Here is a 15,461-nt window from a genome sequence, read left to right as displayed (position 1 = left end):
CTTTGTCTCTATTTAAAACGCGAATGAAAAAATTTAATCACTGAAGTTCAAACCGATTTCCATCTATGATGAAAAATTCACAAGCGGCTACGATGTAGTCAACAAATGTTCACGAGATACAATAATTATCGAGATTCTTACTTCTCCACGTTTTCGAGACATCTGATCGCCGCGTGTTGTACGAAAAAAATAATATAAAAAAAAGAGTAATAATTATTAAATAAATAACAATAAATAAAAATAAAAAGATGTGATATGCCTGATGAAGTAATTCAAGACAAATCGAATTTGAAACCGAATATAAGGAAGAAAAGAAGTAGAGCCGAGAAAGAGATAGGATAAATTCCAGGTAGATGAGCGCGGGGCGGTGAGAAAGAAAGAAAGATCGGAGAGAACACACAGCGTCGGTAGCGAGATGGGAATTCCCGGGGCGGGATAATCCCGAGGGCGAGGCGAATTTCCGGAAACTACTGCTAGTATGGAAGGGATACATCCAGCCGAGTTATCGACGATAATCGAAATCCGGAGGAGTCCCACGTGCCTCGTTCGTTTTCCCGTGCGTAGGTCCACCTACTGAAAACGAGCGGAGAAACGGAGAACGGCGGGGCGTATTTTTGAGCCCGACGAGGCAGAATAGGAATCCATTTTCGAAGAACGAGCGGACGCGCGATACAAGATGATGCCTGAGCCAAACATGAGGTGAAAATTACGAAATAGGAATGACGGGTACACCCTTGATATCTTTCGCGCAAGGTACAGATATTGCTTGCCGCATAAAATGCATTATTTTCGAGAAAAAAAAAGAAAAGAAAAAGATTTTATTATTTATTAATTTATTTATTTTTATCAATTAATTTTATTCAACAAAGAACGCACGATCTCCGTTAACCCGCGCAATATTTTCGTCCCGATTCTCTAATTCCATGCATATCCGATATAATTTACATTAGAGATTAATTTAATAGCTTAACTTTATTACAGAACTGCATCGATTTGCTTGCGAAAAAATTCTTCGTTAATATGTTATGAGATATAACTATCCCAATTCCCTTTATACATAAGGTAGCATTAACCGCTAAAACTAATAATCCCATAATTTTGATTCACGCAATAATTAGCGATATAAATTCCGTCCAATATTTACGTGTATTGATTAGCGTGTTAATTAACATTTAATAAAAGCACGTTGCATGATCTCAAATAACGGTTTCTGAAATAAAAGTCGCAAGTGAGGCTTTTAATTCGCATGGAGACGTATCAAATAACCGTGACGTCGTTTAATACACTTAATTAGGCAACGGCGAGCGTAATTAAGAGGCGGACGGGCGCGCGGAACTTGGCGCGCGGCGCGAAAGTAATTTAACACGGAGAAATATTTTCGCAAGGATTCACGGCGATAACAAAGGGAATTTTAGCAAGAGCCTGTAACGGGACAGGACTGTTATCGTTTCCCGAAGTTGACTCACGGTGTTGATTCGTCTAATTGGAGAGAGGTTTTTTCTAGCTCGTTTAAGGGGAAAGCCCGCTAAATGTTGGTTGAATGGTTTACCGACCCGCGGGGTAAATAGCCGGCCCATCAAAAAGGAAGCTCTGCGGTTAACGCAAATTTCGATCGGCTATTTGTAATAACAAGGCGCGAATGAATTCCCCGCGCTGAACGTTGAGATTGCCCTTTTAAAGTGGCCACCCTTCCTTCGCTTTCTTGCGCGCAAACGGCCGTTGACACATTTAGTTTTCGACGTTTTACGGTCTCGAGCAAAAAGCTACCCTCTTTCGCTTTGTACAGAAACGGCCGTGCTTCTCGACGAATAAGTTTGAAATGGAATTAACATAGACATAAATGAAAAAGTCGATCCGCCGCGTGTTTAAAATTTTACAAATTAATTTCAGCGTTTAACAATTATCAATTTTTATTTCGGGGGATTTTACATTTACGACGCGAATGCGGAGTATTTACAGAAAAATGAGAGAAAGGATAATATATTTCGTTAAAACAACAGCGTTTTACAAACGCAAAACATCGAAATTCGCGCATTTTATGTATGCATAACAAACGAACATGTAGGATTAACTGCGAGCCACCGGTCGCTGTTTATTTTGCATCATTCATAGCAAACAAAAGTAATTGGAGGGGCCAAAGGAGAGATTGATTATATGCGGTAAAAAAAAAAAAAAAAATCATTGAGCATTCAAGGATGACGGGTACAGGTGCGTTTAGCGAAATGGAGATCGATACGACGCGCGGGGCCCCCGAAATTCGTCAGCTGCCCTCTTTCGCATTCATCTCCCTCTCCAATAGCCGTTTTAACGTCGGCGGCCACCCTAGGCATTTATTTATTTGCGCGCGGTTCGTATGCCGCACGTTGCCTCGTTTCCCGATGTGGTGAGACGAAACGAGTAGTAGAAAGAACGAGAGAGGGAGATTCCCGAAGGTCGAGAACTGCGAAACGCGAAGCCCCGCGAGGGGTGAAATTCCCGCGAGTGGCACTGGGGTTGTAAAATCCACGAGCGAGACTCAAAACCCTTAATCGCACAGTTGGCGACAGTCGCCAACATGATTGAGCATCTTTGCAAAAAGAGGAGAACGAAGGGAGAGCCGGAGTTAGGGAGGGGAAAAAAAAAAAATCATCTCGAGCTCGCTACCTGGTTGTTGCCGAACGTTACGTGAATAATAATCAGCTTTAAACCTACGTACTTAATCTACGTCCGTCTTCCTAATCAATTTCGTCGCTCAAAAGCGGCTTTGATTTCTCGCGAAGCTTCTCAGCTTTTGAACGTTAACGTCGAAGCGCAATTAAAAAACGGCGGTGACGAAGCTCCTTCCGGTCGCGAGAGCGAATGAATCGAGAAACGCGCGATCGAACTGCTCGATCAATCTGGCGCAACAAAAGATTTTCCATGCTGGAGAATAGCGGCGGAATGGAGAAAGGGCGGGCGAGGGGGGGGGAGAGAGGCGGGTGGGAGCTTTTCGACCACACCGGCGAAATGGAATGCTCTGAAATTTTATATTTATGCCTTGTGCCCGGGATGTATTGCCGGTTTCGGTAGATACTCGACCGAGTGGACAAAATCGATATCGGCGTCGATACGAGTGTTGATCTATCTCGGGATCAGTAAATTGAAATCCATAACCACGATATGTGCCTCTACATATCTCGGTTAACATGACGGAGTATCTCCGTCTTCGAACAGTAAGGGAATGAATCGACACCGATGCAATTCTCGCGTTGTCGAACGCTCCGCGATTTCACTTTCCCCGCATTTTTGCGACTGCCCGCGCGAAAGAACGGTCGAGACAGCTTTTTTCGTAACGTTTAAAATAAATCAGCTGCTGTTCGGTTGGAGATCGCATTAATAAAATATCATCGCGTAATATATAAAATTGTGTACCGATAGCAAAGAAAATAGGAGTGGAGGGCATGAATAGAGATTGCGAAGAAGGAGCTAACTCGCGGATAAAATAACGATAAAACTTTCGTCGCAATAAATATCGTCGTATCGTTACTTCACTTACTTTATGATTATTAGTGATTCTTGGATAACAGGTGGCGGAGTCTCTATTTATAGTTTAACGCCGATAAGAATATGCTTTATACGCGCAACGAAACTGCAGAATCAGAGTCTCCTTTCTTTAAAGTATATAGGTGGTCGTTTACGAAGAGTACCTCTCGCAGAATTATTCAGGTTGTTCCCGGTTATAGCGTGGGATTGATAAAAATTACTATTAACGAGATATAAAATGGAATATTTTATAAAATGATTATATACATAGCCTTGTGAAATTGATATAGGCGAAACTTCTGAGCCAAATCAATCAGAACTTAATCGAGTTAATAAATAATTAAAAATTAATAAAATATAAAATGCACAGCAATAGTTTTTAATAACGTTTTGTTTTTATTCGAGCTGGTAAAGAATCGCGGGGCGTCAAATAAATCTGCGGAAAACACGCGGCCGATGGAATATGTTAAATAAATTTTGTAGCTACCGTAAAACAGCTTTTTGGATAAAAAAAAATATTCTTTCGGCGAGTTAATTAAATTCTGCCCGGCCTTATTATTCATGGGACCCTCAGCGTATTACTCGGCATTCTCGAAATGCCATTGTTCTCTGTTTTCGGGGTCATCGCGTCGAGCTTACTCGAGTCCCTCCTGAGATTCGGACGACGTTACTTACCGCGTAAGTTACGATCGCTGTAGCGGCGAGAAGTTGAGAAACGTTCTTATGTGCTCGACACGCAATTAAGTGGGCTTTATTCCCACAGACAGGACATTACTTTCCGCTTCCTCCTCCTCCCCCCGACTCTCCTCAAGATCCACCCGAACCTGCAGTGTGCCATCGTCCAACGGTTACCGCGCCCTGCTTTTGTTGGCGCACAACGATCTCTCGAACGGTAATTCACCCCTCAAAACGGCGCACGTTCGCCGACAAAACGATACGCGTACGCGCCATAATTTCGTTAACAAATAACCGTATTACGACGTTGCTTCAGTGAGCGGTTAGCAAGAACAATTGCCATGTATTATTATTGCGACAGTGACGGAGCTGGCGCGCGTGGGAATTAGCAAAATTAGGAATTTATAGCGCAAGAAATTTCGCCGCGCAAGAAGCACTCCGCTAATCCACCGTTGTTTGCCGAAATATTTTACATCTCCGTATTACGGATATTGCGTATAAAATTTAATCGCACGCGAGGGCTGATCTGGAGTTTATCGGGGAAAAATTCATCCGAACATGACGTGACACGTCCTCGTATCCGCGCGCCTTCACGCGCGCGTTCACTTTTTATGTGAATAAAGACATAGCCGCAATTGTTTATTTTATTTTTCAAAGATACGTATCGACAGGAAGGGAACGCTCTCCTCGATGCAATCGACAGTCCTCCGCGAGCAACCGCGATTTAAACCCGTCGTCGCGCGAAAGCTCGCTCTCGGCCGAGTCACGCCGTTACCGTCGAGTACAAAGAATGACGAACGACGCTCTTTTCGGCTCGAATATCGCGATTGTTACCCGACAACGTCGGGGGGGTGGGCGACGACCTACTTCTGACACCGACGCCGACATTATTTTTCGTTAAACGAATGGTGCGCGGTAGCGCGAACGGGGCGCACGGATTTGAGAAACGCAAAATTATGTGGGCTTTATTCTCACCGACGAGTCATTACTTTCCTCGTGACCTCCTTATCCCACCCTGCCCACTTCTCCCCCATTTCCCGTCGTTCCGTGGCCGTACGCGGGTAACGATCCCTCGCGAGCCCGTAATTTTCACCCCGAAATGGCCCGTGTCGTCCAATTGGACAACGATAATAAGGACAATAGCGACAAGAATAATTGCTACAGTAATGAGAAGAATCACGGCGCCGGAAGTGATCTCGCTTATTGTAAAAGATTGCCCTTGTGACTGTCTACGACGTGGAAGATGATAATACTCTTAATTAGCCGAAGCTATTTAAAATTCCTTTCGTTCAAATGTAGGAAAATTAAGCTCGCTGGATATCTGAAAAAGAAACCTAATGGACTGTACATGAACGTTAAATTTCTTCGTATAATCCCGTTATAACATCGCCTTTGTAACATCCCATTTTCGTTTTCCTTTTTCCGCTTCAAGTTGAATTAAAAAGCTGGCTCAAATATCAAACGTACCTTCATACCTTAAATCTACCAAATAATTTCTCGTATCGCGCACGTTATCTCAATATTAACCTTGCTTATACAAATTACCTCCTCTAAATAAATTTGCATATCGATCGGAGGAGCTTCGCAGATGTACATCGGAAAAGGTTTTTAAAACGTTGTAATGTATGTTTCATTACAAATACGCGCCTCGGACGGTTGCATTTCCCGTGCTCATCCTTTTACAGAGCGGGATAACGAAGCTTGCGAGAGATAGCAATATATTTCTCGAAAAAGATGTACGTCAGCATGCCGGAGATTAATGGTAAGCAAGATACTTTCCAGAAGGAAAGAGATATTGCGAGCACGGTAAAATCGCACGGCAAAATTCCGGATAATTTCGTTGAATTAAATGACAACTTAAAATTCATTCAACCCGGGAATAGAAACGGGAGGGGGGGGGAGGGGAGGGGATACCTCGCCCAGATCTTGATTCATAATCGGAAGCTGGACTGATAAGACGTGGCTGCGGAATCGATAAGGAGCTGCCGGCGAGGCAAGAACGTTCGTATATCAGGCGAACTTAAGGAGATGCGTTTTCATGGATGCTAAATTACCCCGCGCAGTCTCCTCGCCGGTTCCCCGTGTCTTCTTCCCTTTCGACGTAGAAGTAACGACCCCCGCGAGGCTATAAGTCACCCTCCGAAATGGTCCGCGACAATGTACGCGACCCTTATTTCGGTAAAGCGACCGGACGCAAAATTTCTTGATTAAGACAGGAACGCGTGACCCAGCGTGATTGTGTACGGGATACAGCACCGTCGCGCTGATATAAGCACTTTAATTATATTTGGCTTTAATCAGCTCGTTTGTATCTAATGCAAATTAATCCGCATACCAAGTATATTTGTTGCGGAAACGACTCGAGGCAATTTTACAGTTCGGACAGCTCGGGGAAAATAAAGGTATCTATTCACATTGGCCTCTAAGCAATATTCTCTGAAATGTTTCACATAAAATTTCCCTTCGTAAAAACATCCCGGTTCGCGGAGGACAAAGATCGAGCGCGGATATTGCAAACGAGCGCACAATCGCCGCAGTATTTCTGACGATGTAGATTTTGTTCTGCGGCATTTGGACAAGCAAGCCGCGCATCCGCGCCGGTATCTTTTGTTGCGTATGACTTTGTTGGAACTCGCATTTGATACGAATTCACGTTCGAAATATTGGAAATGCTGCGGGAGAAAAAAAAAAAAAAAAGAAAAAAAAATCCCGATACATGTGCGCGAGTGGGAAGACGGCGCGTGGGTAACGCCGCGTAATCGAACGTAACGTAATCTCGTTATTGTCCTCGTTGTCGGCGCAACGGAAAAAATCTGCCGTTCGAACAGAATCGCGTGCCCGTGCGTGATCGGTAACACAAAAAAAAGGAAAAAAAAAAAAAAAAATTGCTCGACCGAATATAGATTTGCGCGAACGCGTTTTAATGGATGGCAGGGTATTAATCGCGCTCGTCCCCCCGCCGAGTAATTAGCACACACTCGGTGCCCGGAGAAATTTAACATTGCATATCCCCAGCACTCTAACTGAATAACTGTCGAAGTGTCCCAACAATTTTGTCGGGCATCGATTTTCGCCGGATAACGCGGCAATCCGCTTTTTGTCGAGCGCGTTGCAATCATAGCGAGACAATCTACAAGTATCGAGCTTACGCGAAGTGATTCGAAACGTCCGATAGACCTCTAAAGGCAATATCAATTTCGCGAAACTGAACAGAAATTTAAAAAGCAAGATACGCGCGTGTCGGCGCGTCGCTCTATACCGTTCGCGAAAAATCATTTAAAAACAGGCGGATCCATAAATTTGATTTGCACAAACATCGGCAATCGCTTGCACAGTCTATAATTCCGGGGTGGGGAAGAGGGAGAAGATAATAAAAAGTGTCCACGAATACTCTTTTTAAGTAACTTTGAAAGTTGAATTAACGAGAACGGTAGTCTTGAAAGTTTATTAATTATATCCTGCCGAGTAAAGCCCAATCGAGAAACTTGGTAGTAAAATAGCCGCATTACCATTGTGATTAACATTGCGCCACGTCGCGTAACTACTGATTATTCTCGCTAAAAGAGAAAGGGGAAGAATGGCAACGCGGATCCTTGACAGTTTGACAGTCCCTCGAATGAGAGCGGGGTGGCCGGGGGAGGGAGGGGTGGGTAACCGCGACCGTCCTCGCCCTTCATTGACAGCTGTCAAGTGTCACAGTTGGAAAGTTTTACGAGAACGAAAGTTGATATTGCTAAGCTTGCAGCTTTCTCCGTCGCCTCCTTTTACTACCACGCGCTCTCTTTGTTGTGCACTTAGTTGGAACTGATGTACTCGATACATGAATGACGCATTAAAAGAATAAAAAAATAAAAAAAAAAAATTAAATATCACCAGGTATCGACAAAGTTAGCATCGAAGAATAATGAAAAGCTCTTTGCTATAAATACAAACGGTATCTCGAATGACGCGCTTCTCTAAAAGTTCTTCAATGCTCCGGAGAAAATATTTCGGTAGCTCGTTCTAGACTAAACTTCCACGGAACGGAAATTGTTTAAAATTAACCACCTCGGTCATTTACTTAGAGAACGAATTACTAAAACCCGATTTCCTAAAACCGTTTGTTCCCTGCGTTAAAAATATACCCGCTAATTCTCTCGTCCGTCAAATTTCCGTTGCGGAAAAATCAATTAACGGTTTGTAAATTAACACCGGAGCCTGGGTCTTAACTGAATTATGAGATCTCTTCCAATTTCGGAGCGCGCGGGGCTCGCGGTCTGTTCTCGTCCGCGCGGTGGCTTGCAAATTTCGGGAATCGACGTGTCACGCTAATCAACTTCAAAACGCCTAATGTCAATGTGTCGTGAAATGCTTAATGGGATGGACCAGAACGTTGCCGCGACGGCGTCAACACTATTAACTCCGCAGCGAAAGCCGAACGTGCAGATTACTTCTGCGCTCGCAGCTACCAATCGAGAGACGTCAGTCACTTTTTTGTCCGCTGATGCGGCGCGTGTCAATGGGCCGCGCGAGACATTTGCCGATAATCGGGGTTACAGAATATTGACGAGCGCGCTTTCATCGTTTTCAGAACGTGCCTTAACTACACCGCCATAGCGTATTTCATAAAATTGTCACGGAAATATAAAAAAAAATTAAAAAAAAAAAAACTCAAAGAGCCCTCGCGATATCTTTATTTAGAAATTCAATAATTTACCGCGGTAACGTAATACGTGTCGTCGTGTCTATTATTATTATTATTAATTTTTTTTTTTTTTATTTGACAGATATTATTGCGAAAATGCGAACGCGCAATTTCGCATTCACGTAAGAGACATTTAATAATTTATCGAATAACGCAATAGATATCGTATGAGCGGGCGCGTTACTTTCTTTTTTTATTTAATAGCCGCGATCGCGATTTTACGATATCAACGTCAGCGCGAGGTTTTAACGAACGCTCGGTGGCCGGGAAAAATTTTGGCATTTCTCACAAACACTTCAGTTAAACGTACGGCTTATTATATCAATCCGTTCGGCGCGATATCGCAAAAATGGTCGGCGCGGCGCGGAAAAGGAAATTCGATAATCGCCGCTTTAATTTTCAGCGAGCGCTCGCGCGCGCGCTTGCGACTCCGATGGGACGAATCGTCGAAGAAAGAAAAAGGGATTAAAAAAAAAAAAAAAAAAATTATGTTCTCTCTCCCATATCGAGAGCACGCGAGAGAGGAAGGACAACGCGCGCTCGTTCTCGATGACGACGTCACGGATTGAAATGGCGCGTAAAATGGCCACTGCTCCCAAGGGCGAAATATTTGAAGTCTCCAATTTTATCTCTCTTCTGTCTCTTCTCCCTTCGTGTCCCTCTCCACTCGCGTTAAAAATGTTGGCCGCTCGCCGCATTGCGCGCAGTAAAATAATATGGAAAATAATAAAGTCTGAATTGTATAAATAATTTTTATTTTATTCTGCGTCTACGTTACAATTGGCTGAGCGTTTAATTGAAAGAAATTTTTATGGTAAAATATTAATAAAAGAAATGTAACATGCAGGTAATTCTTGCATGTGTGAGCGAGACGTAATCTTCACGAAAAAAATGAAAAAGACACGTTAAAAGGACGTGCACCGAGATGCATAGAAAGCGTTTGGTTCGAAGACGGCGGCTAGCTGATCTTAGCATGGTGTGCGTCGAGTCTCATATGATGCGCACAATACATTTGCCACGGAGCACCAGCCGCCGAAGGCTGAGAAAGAACGCATCCCACTATTACATCCCTCGTCTTCACCGCGAATCGAAGAGGATGAAAGTCACATACGCTAGCCGCCGTCGCCGTAGTAAAAGCCATTAATGTCTTTCGGTTTACGTCATATTTCATGTACTTTATCGTCCCGAGAAAGATTGCATGATGTATTAACAAAAGCGTGTAAGATTACAACCTCTTTATCCTTCTTCCGCGATTAAAATCACGCCACGCGATATGTCATACACGACTTTCCTCGAGAGAACAATTATTACGGTTCTAGATAACAAATTATTTTAAGCGAGTACCATTTTACGTCGCTGTCTATCAATTTTTATCGCGATACCGCACGCGAAATGCATTAGAAGCGGACCCCGACGATGTCATCGAAGTCGGAATTGCAAAGTTTCCGCCTGAGGAGTAGTGGATTTCGTTATGGAATCCAAGAAAGCCGCTTGACTTTACACCCGCGCAAACTTTATCCCAGACGCATTCGCGAGAGCAGGAAAATTGGTACAGTCGCGAATACAAACACCTGAAGAGGGTTGACAGGTTTCGGCAAGGCGACTTTTTAATATATATATTTATTGAAATGATGTGCATTTAATTTCGCAATATTAAAAAGATCAAATATGAAAATCGACCAAAGATAATTCGATAAATATAATCGAAAATCCGAGAAATAATAGTTAACGAGAAAAGAGATAATTTCATGCATACTTTATCGAGAGAGATATATCATCATTCATCTTCGTTAAAATAAAATAAAGCGCTGTCACGTTCCCTTTTGAAACAGCTAAATTTAATAAAATACGTTCATTGCCGCGTGTAATTTTTAGAAACATTTTTATCAAAGTCACCAAAAAAAAAAGAAGAAAAAAAAAATTATTTTACAAAAAAATAGAATGTAAACCTTCAACTAATTTCGGTGACTGTACCTTAAGGAAGACGCAAGGAAGATTTGTATAAGACTTCATTCGTGCCGAGTTTGACAGAGGGAATGGGAGATTTCCGCGGAATCTTCGGAAATACAGTCGCGGAGGCGCCTAATATTGTATTCATGAAGTGACGAGCGTTCGAGCCATTCTGAATAAATAAATAAATAAATAACCGAACCGCCCGGGCGCGCACAAACTGCACGGTCGGTGGCTGCGCGTTTGTACACGGATACGGTATAATCCGCGCCTACGTCGGATATTGTGTACACCGCTATGTAGATACGCACACATCCAGCAACTATGTAGCACGCATACCCGCGTTGATATACATACGGGGGCGCGTTGCAGTGCGCGGAGGCAGAGAAATGGTCGGCGGAGTTGGCGAGAGCCGACCAGCGGTGGAGGTTGACAACTTCGAGAGCTCTTTCAATTTATCTCATCCCCCGGAGCATCTCTTTGCCTCCGTTCCTTCCACGCGACCGCGCGCCTCTACCCCTTCGGCCTTTATTTCTGCATTCGAACGCGCTCTTGTTCGCGCGATGCGGTTTCGCGCCGCTGCAATATTTTATTAAAGTCCTGTCACGTTCGCGAGCTGGAACATCGGCCCGCTGATAAGAAATAAGGATATTTAAACCGGAGGGCAGAGAGGAGGGGGGGGAGGGGGAGGAAGGGGTTCGATTACAAACGGACCGTTTCTACTGCAATACTGTTTTAATAGTCGATCGTGTGATTTACACCATCATTTTCATGAGAGATGGCTCTTCCCCCGGCGTGGCGTACGAAGAAATAAAATAGATCGATCGCTCGCTGCAACTTCGGTATCGTTCCTCGTAGACGCGATAATAACAATGATAAAATAGTATTGAAAATGAGATTAGAGGCTCGATTCGGGCAAAATGCTGTCACATAACGCACAAGACAATGATGATTATTTTTATTGTAATTTCAGTGGCGGTTCTAATAATTGTCTAACTAACGATACGGTTAAACGGAAACGCACCGCCGCATTACGAAACTAGAATTGCACCGCGGAACGGTGAAGCGGACGTTAAGTATATGACATTACTTTGGGAGTAATAATTTGCATAACGACACGATCGCGAAATGTCCTATTTAGCAGTCCGAGTGCTTTAACCGCGGCGCGGATAATGCTTTGTCAGGTAATTAATAATTACACGGCTTAGTTAATAATAATCGCGCGCTCGGCACGACCTCGACAAAGAGGAAATATTAATTCGCCCGGTTTTCGAGTGCCCCGGCCCGAAAGCTCGTCCTGTGGATATGCACGTCCGGAGCTTTAGGGACGAACGTGCCAGACAAAAGTTTCGCTCGCAGCTTTCGTGCGCGTGGTTCTCTCGTCTCTCTCTTCGCAATTCATCGCGCGATCCGTCATTCGTCAGAATGCCTGCCGTTCGATTGCGGATTACATTGTTCAAATACACGCGTGGGACCCTGGGGATCGCCGGTCCGTCGATCTTTTATTCCCCAAGGATTTTCCTCGAGTCTTCGTCCACGTTCTTCATTCCTCCACCCCCGGGCTGACTCGGCCGAGCAATAAAATGCCGCGAGAGAATCCTTCCGCGATTATATTGGCCCTACCGAGCGAGGGAATAAGCATTCTCGTATTTCGCGAACGGCTGGCTAGGGCTTCTCTATCGATACTTGGTCCAAGTGTTGCGCCGTTACGATAGTTTATTAGCCGTGTTACGGATACCGTAAAGAACTCGGCGCCCCGAGCGGTGTCCACTGCCACTGTCCGCTGTGAGGCACGCGTGTTAATTTAATTAGACCGCTACTCCAGTTTAATACGGCGTATGCGGAACAATGCCACCGCAGCGGCATGAATTTGAAAAAGGGATTTAATTAAAACATGATGCTTGGTGTGTTGTTACGTCCGCGCGAGATATGCCGCGGTAACATTCTTTCAATTTTAATTATGCAAATTATACCTTCAATTATATTCTCATTTACCTACTGCGGCGAATTTTATTAAGCTTTATTTATCATTCATTCCAATTTCAACAATTTATTGCGCGGCGAATGTAATAAGGTTATTATTACGACTATCGGCCGTATCAATGAGCCCCGAAAGTGCAAAATAATGTCAATAAAAATACGTGCGGGAAATAATGGTTTTCCTCTCTCCCCCCCTCGCGCATAAAGGGCTAATAATAGTAACACGCCTGTCGTACGAAATGTATAATTAATTAATTATAAATCATTATTGCGCCAGTTAAATTTAAATCACTGTCAACATCTTTGCGTTTAGTTGCACCGTGATAAATAACAAATAATTGGATAGATCACGGAAACGATTTCGTTAGAGAACTGAATGGGGCCCCCCCCTTTGATCTGGTAATACGGATTGATGTTAGCATTTGTCAAGCCGGCCAGTATCTACAAATAACGCTTTCAGCGGTACCTGCAAACCTGCCAGATCGGCCCGTATATGGCTACTATAAAGCCGGGCGTTCAATAGCGCGTTACTCGTGCCAATTTTCGCGCGAGTTCAACTGTTAATAGCAACTTGCAGGTGTACGCGCATCCGTGAAACAGTTCGCAATCAGCGAAAATTGCCGTGAATCCTGATACACCCGACCGAGGCACGCTACGAGTAGCACTTGCCGGCGCAACAACTGTCGCGGAACAACGCACGCTATATACTTAGAGTTCGGCTTTACGAGATATTGAATCAAGAGGGAAAACGCACGACAAAATTGGACGGCGTACGCGAAAATGAGATACGCAAATTTTTTAATATAATTTACAACTGTCTCCGCGACGCGCGCGCGTGCGGAATTGCATTTTAAACGTAATTTATTAAAAAAAAAAAAAAGAAAAAAAAAGAGAGAGAGAGAGACAGTTCGTCCCTCCGCTTTTCTGCCTGGCGATACAGTCGCGTTCGCGCGACATTTGTTTAATTATCACCCCGTAATTTTCAGACTTGAAAGTCACCGTTTGCCCGAAAACCGCTCGCGAAATGCCTGATATTATCATTCGTAAATTTTCGCACGGATAATAACGTCATGTAGGGTAATGTATGAGTCTAAGGCAGCTGCTATTTTCCTCCACGCTTGAGTAATAAAATATCACGGCGTTCCCCATCCTTAGTTATATCGCCCTTTACAGAGAGTTGTCTAAGATCTTGAATTCCTTGAAGGGCTTCGAGGATGTTCCTCAGAGGTGGTGTGCGTACTAGTTTCAAAGTACTGGCGATGTAAGCTCTCGGGAAATTGCCTATTCAATTATAAGACACGCTGATACTTGCAAATTCAATTACGCAAATGTATACCGCGTGGTATCTATTTCTATTAAAAAAAAAAAAACTTAAAATAAAAAATAAGACGTCGCTTTATTAGCCAAAAAGATTTGTTGAATAAAGTATTATTACTAAGGAGACCAAAGTTCAATTAAAATATTCATTCTCGAAGTCGAACAGATAACACGAAAATAGCGGAGCTACATTTACGCGTGCCTACCGAAAATTATGTTTAATAATCGGCGATATCACGGATGTGAATTTATTTCGAAATAAATAATTATTTCTAATCAATCGAATAAGCGCTACGGATCAATTAATTACAGACGCGGTACATTGAATTTAATGATAGATTCATATTTAATATGATGTTTGGGGTACAATTTATTTCATAACGTTTCATATTTCATAAGAGTTGAGATGAATATTGTCGCTGACCGAGTTCCGTCCTTACAGGAGTCCCAGACTCGACTGGCGTAAGCGAGCAGCGTGAGCGACGCGAGACGCGCATGCGTGGCGGTACGCCGAGTGGGGATAGACGGGACCGACGACTACCAGCGTTCTCTCTCGCTCTTTCTCCCCGCGACAAGTGACTCAGCAGAAGCTCCGAACGAGACGCCCCGTCCTTGAAGGTAAGTTTCGTCTTCATTTATACGCGCTACGTTACATTCGAGTTACCATGCCGTTACGTATACCCGTGAGCAATTAATTATGCCTAGTTCGATCAAGCCTCGAGCGGACTGGTCGACAATTAATTCGAGTGATATCACGTAAGCGCCGCGATAGAAAAGTCGGCGATAGAAGTGAGAATAAATCGTCGATCGGTTCGGTCGGAGCGGGCTCTGAGTGTGATTGTATCTACAAGAATCGCGACGTATGTATTTCAGTGGAATGTTCTCCGTAGCGAGCGAGCGATGACCAGAGGTCAGCGGGACGGGGGCCTTGCTTTGCACGACGCAGACGGTGGGCGCTTACGGGCGCGGTGCGGGGGGGATCGCCTGATGCAACATGGCCTTCGCTACGTGCGCACGATCACACAGACGGTCACACATACCACCAGCCGACCACGAGCGGGCGAGATGACCTAGGACTACGTTGCGTCTTACGATAACATAACGACCCATAACAAACACGCCAGCGTACGTGGCTCGTACGCGCGCTTAGACAATACAGCGCTTCATGTTACACGATGAGTCAAGGACGCAGCGACGGGCTTTAACACGCGGTAAGTATTTTACGCGCAGAGACTGTACGAATACAGTTTTGTACCGATACGCTTAACTAATCAGATGAAATCTTTCTTTCTGTTTCAGGTGAATATACAGACAAAAAGCAGATCTGCTCCCGTTATCGGTACGAAGTAAACGA

General features: G+C 44.0%; 1 protein-coding gene across 4 annotated transcripts in view; it reads right to left on the bottom strand.

The window, feature by feature from the left end:
- Positions 1 to 15,461, bottom strand: part of LOC139104448 (uncharacterized) — a 230,150-nt gene that overhangs the window by 51,989 nt on the left and 162,700 nt on the right. The window lies entirely within an intron of this gene.

The sequence above is a fragment of the Cardiocondyla obscurior genome, linkage group LG07 (assembly GCF_019399895.1).
Source record: "Cardiocondyla obscurior isolate alpha-2009 linkage group LG07, Cobs3.1, whole genome shotgun sequence".
NCBI classification, from domain to species: Eukaryota; Metazoa; Arthropoda; class Insecta; order Hymenoptera; family Formicidae; genus Cardiocondyla; species Cardiocondyla obscurior.
The sequence above is the reverse complement of the archived record's forward strand: the minus strand, read 5'-3'. Positions and strand labels throughout refer to the sequence as shown.